At 44.1% G+C, this 5,000-nt stretch overlaps 1 protein-coding gene across 1 annotated transcript in view; it reads left to right on the top strand.

Annotated features, from left to right (window-relative positions):
• Positions 1–5,000, top strand: part of LOC125045098 — a 16,973-nt gene that overhangs the window by 6,999 nt on the left and 4,974 nt on the right. The gene's annotated exons all lie outside the window — the stretch shown is intronic.

Genomic DNA, 5,000 nt, shown 5'->3' with positions numbered 1-5,000 from the left:
TCAAGCGTTCGCTTGTTTTCTTCGTTACACAGTCTACATTTAGATTCATCTTCACTTCTTGCACCGTGCAATTGCCAATACATTCTGTAACCTAAACGTATTCTGGCAATAACCACGTCACATTGTCTGGTTCGACTTCGGTGCCACCCATAGAAGGGCTTGCTATCTCTATACTGATCGTAGTGCCTTATGGTACAGCTTTCAGGCCTTTGAGTGTTCGTCAGATCTACTAGTTCTTAATGAGAACTTTTCAATATATGTGCAACCCTAGCAAGAGGCATCCCAAGATCTATGTTCACAGTATCTTTGCTGCAGGCTTCCTTCGCCAATTTGTCTCCGTGGTCGTGCTTGCTTATGCCAACATGAGATGGTATCCATACAAATTGAATGTTGAAATTGCGCTCTATTGCACAGGTTACGGTACGCTTAATGCAACTCACAATTTCCTCATCGCCACCTGCTTTGAAAGAATTTAGTGTCCGAAGAGCACTCTGAGAGTCACAGCTCTGTTTGTGTAGTGCTGGCCCAATTTTGTACTCTCATATTAACTTGATGTTGTAGTAAGCCATTTTTGTATAAGGTACAAGCACAACCAGCTTTGTATCCAGACTGTACGGATCCGTCAACGTAACACTCGTATACATCATCGCCCATAGACTCTGTGTGTTCCTTTACCGTTGCTAATGCAATTTGTTTTAACATGCAGTTATGTACACTGTTTTTTTGTGGTAGACATGTAAAGTGCACGATCAATTTTGATTTTTTCCATGGTGGAATGGATCGACCCTGTGGTATTTTACTAATTGGAACATTGAGCTTTGTAATTTTCATGGATATTTTGTGTATTAGAGGGCGCGCGTGTGTGTGATTAGTCACGTCTGCTTGCGTGATTTTATGCTGCATTTATATTTGGAAGTCTGAAAGATACAAGGGTTCCCTCAGAGCTTTTACCCCAAATATAGTGGAAATAAATATTATTCTATCAGAGATGGATGGTAGTTCTGACCTTATGTTCATTATCCTTGCTGTTCTCGGGGCGCCGAGGATAATCATCATGGCTTCTTTTTGCACTACCTCCAAGCTATTTATTTCTGATTCCTTACACTTCAACAAGTGCAGTGCATGGTAGTCTACAACTGATCTTATAAAAGCCAAGTAAAACAGTCTAGCGAGCTTAACACTGATGTCACGTTCTCTTCCAACAAGAACTTTCAATGGTTTCATTCTCTCCCAGAGTCTCTTTTTCAGGGAAAGGATCAGGTCAGCATCATTTATGTTCACCCCGAGATATCTATATTTATGGCACATGTCAAGCGCATGGTCACCTATACGAAAAGTGGGTAGGAGTATGATACATGGATTGAGAGCCATTGTTTTCTCAGCGGAGATGACTAATCCACACTCATGAGCCCTAGTTGTGAGTTTGTCGAGAATTATTTACATCCTCACTTGTGATGATGCTTTGACACATATGTCATCAGCATAGCATATAATGGATTCACCATCCCCAAGTGGAATATCTGCCACCAGCTTGTGCATGAGGACATTGAACAACATGGGCTGAGAACTCCTCCCTGTGGCATCCCAAGTTCAAAAGATTGTGAAGTGGAACTTCTCACTCCCCTGAACAAGACACTTGCAGATCTGTTCGAAAGATACATTCTAATCCAGCCCAATAATTTACCCCGGATGCCAAGGCTTACTAATTGTTCTAGGATAATTTCTCTGTTTGCAATGTCAAAAGCTGACTTAAGGTCAAGAAAACAGTGTGCTTCCCTGGATTAGAGTTTGAGTAGTACTCTGCAAAGCTATGTTGTGTGCTACGTCCTGGTAGAAATCCGTACAGTCTGTGAGATAATTTACCTTGCAACCTGTACCTGAGTCTGTTCAAAATTATCATTTCTAGAACTCTGCATACACATGAGGTTAGTGAAATTGGGCGGTATTTATTGTTTCGGTATAGGGATGATTAGACTGCGCGTCCAGTGGCCAGGCAGAATACCTTGTGACAAACTTATGTTAGGTGCAAAAGGGGATTACGAGGTACCTGAGCTATAAGGCGGAGGACACTATAGGTACTTCCATCTTCACCTGGTACAGACGCTTTTCCTTTGAACAGTGCATTGTTCAGTTCCCACTCAGTAATTTCAGCAATGTCTGAAGGGTCGGTCTCAGAACATCCAATCTCAATGGCAAATTTACGTGCAATTTTAGACTGACTAAGGTGGTTCTGAATATTTGTGGGAAGTGAGCTGAATTTGGACGCTCCAGCCCATTGACTAAGGAGCATGTCTGCTTGTGCATGAGGACTATGGAACTGCGGGGTGTTAGTTGGTTTGCCTGAGAGTCGATTAATTTTTTTCCAGACCTCAAACATTGAGGTGTTATTGTTAATGCCTCATTGTAGGAACTGTTCAAAATGTTTTTAATTCCTGTAGAATTTGGTTAGCCTTAAGAAACTGAATAAGGTTGTCACGGGTATTGTCCTGCTTGTAGATATCAAAAAGCTCCTGAACTCGCTTTTGTTCCCTTAATAGTGTAGAGTCACTGACCCACCTAGGTTGTTTTAGGCGTTGTGAATTGTTGCTCTTTTGGACAGACCCAGGTGTTGTAGTAATCAGTGACCACTTTCATCATGTCTATGGGGAATTTATCAACACTCATTACTGTGTAATCGTTATACCAGTCATAAATACGTGATTTTAAGTGGTGCTCAAGGTAAGGAGGAAACAGCGTTTCTCGTTACTATTGCAAAGTGGTCACTGATTAGCTCTGTTGCAAGCATGCTTCTGACGTTTCCATGCACAAGATCCCTTCCTATTACATAATCTAGCCTGCCCCCCGCCACGTGAGTTTCCCTGTCTGTATCATATATGGTCAGAGACCTATTGTTCACAAAATTTCGGAACTCTTCGCCATTTTCATTGTATTGACTGTCTCCAAATGTATAATGTCAAGCATGAAAATCCCCCATGCATATTGTGCCGTGATTCTGAAAGTTGGCCAGTGAATCAGTTTGAATACATTGTACAGAGAAAAACACCCAGAGGCTGTTCGAATATGTAAATGCTGATATTGCACATTATTGTCATCAGACTTCTGCACCAACTTATGCGGTATGGTGCCACTGACATAAGTCAATAGGCCTGTCATTCTTGTGTTCGTATAGGAGTGGTACCCTCTAATTCTAGGGGCGGTTTTCATTTTAGTGGCTGATGTGAAGGGCTCTTGAGAGAAACGTAATTATTTTCTTGTCCCCATCACACCCTATGATTAGCTGATTGGTCAAATTTGTGTTTGATGAAGCCCTTTAGTTTGCATATTTTTTGTACAGCATTACATATCTGTGCTGCATCTTGTTTATTTACACCGATTCTGCGCACTTTCCTCATATTGATATTATACGAATAATCCGTACCTGATATCATTTTCTGAGTGATGTCCCATAGTTCGTCCGTTTCCTGCATATATCCGTCAGCGTTGTTTTCACTGTAACTGTCGTCACCGTTTTTAGATGATTCGTCGATGGTATCTTGAGTAATAACATTATCAGAGACCTCATTCGTATTTTCGACATCACTAACATCATTAGAAATCATATTTTCCCTGTCTACTCCCCGATCACTTTTTATTTCCATAATCATTTTTCTCATTTCAACAAGCTCTTGCCTGATGCTTTCATTCCTATTTTCAACATCACTAACATCATTAGAAAGCATATTTTCCCTGTCTACTCCCCGATCACTTTTTATTTCCATAATCATTTTTCTCATTTCAGCGAGCTCTTGCCTGAAGCTTCTTATTTCCTCAATCACTTCCTTGTTTTGTTCATCACTGGTCACTCCTGTGGCACTGTTTCCTGGGAGGGGGAATTCCCCTGGCAATTGCGGGAATTCCTGTGGGTTGGTGACGTCACACGGCACTGGGTGGGGTGTGGCTGGGCTGGGCATCGCCACTCCGCGGTCGATGGGTACGGTCGGGGCAGCAGGGGGGGGGGGGGTGCGCGCGGCGGTTTGTGGGGGCATTTGCGGTGCCAGGCCGCCACGCCTTGCTCTCCGCACCTGACGCACCTATTCACGATGCTGACGGTGTCTTCGTTGTCGTTGTCTTTTTAATTTTTACTTGCAGGACAGTCCTTCGTCCGGTGAGCTTCTGCGCAAACAGCACAGGCTGTTTCTTTCCTGCAGTATTTTGCTACGTGGCCGTAACCCTGGCACTTGTAGCAAACCACAACATCTGAGCTCCAAGGTCGAATGGAGCTCGACTTTATGTATCGTCCAAAGAATTGGTACTCTTTGGGTGGCGGATGTTCTCCGCTCCATACAATGACGATCCTATTTCGGGGTTGTCCGTCCTTGTAGATCCTCCGAGCTTTTAAAATACCCGGAAGATGCGGCGGCCTCCCTCGGAAACCTGGTAACCAGGTATTCCCCGTATCTGTTGCTTTTGGGCCATAGTCGTCATTATTTTGGAGAGAAATTCCTGCGAAAGTGCCATTAACCATGAGGGCCACGTATTTTTGTTGTTCCCTCCGTACATAGACATAGCGAGAGGATGTCCATTTCCCCTGCACCATGTCTAGCGGACCTTCCTCTTGGAAGGGCGGCAGCTGGCTGACCTCCCTCATCCACTTGATTTTATCGACTGTAGACGTGTCCTCCGGAAAGGCCAGTCTAATGTACTTTTCCTTTGGGGCGATGGGTTCACGTTGTTTGGCCGTTACTCCGGTTGCATTATTGGTCATGTTGCTGGTGTGGTGTTGCGACGTGGTCTTCACTGTCTTCCTTCTCTTCTAAACGAGTTGGAATCCCTCGTCATCCACATCGGGGTCGACAGGCGAATCCACTCCGTTCATTTCCCTATGTTCAGTAAAATCAATGACTCCCATAGGGTGGAGGCATGAGGGGGTGGTAGATGGCAATGCGCTGTCCCCTCCATGATGGGACAGCGAGGAGGTGGTTGTCCACTTCTACGGTGATTAATTCCCTGCGGTCGGGCGC

Source organism: Penaeus chinensis, chromosome 36 (assembly GCF_019202785.1).
Source record: "Penaeus chinensis breed Huanghai No. 1 chromosome 36, ASM1920278v2, whole genome shotgun sequence".
In the NCBI taxonomy this organism is placed as follows: Eukaryota; Metazoa; Arthropoda; class Malacostraca; order Decapoda; family Penaeidae; genus Penaeus; species Penaeus chinensis.
Note: the sequence above shows the minus strand (reverse complement) of the source record. Positions and strands in the feature narration are given on the sequence as shown.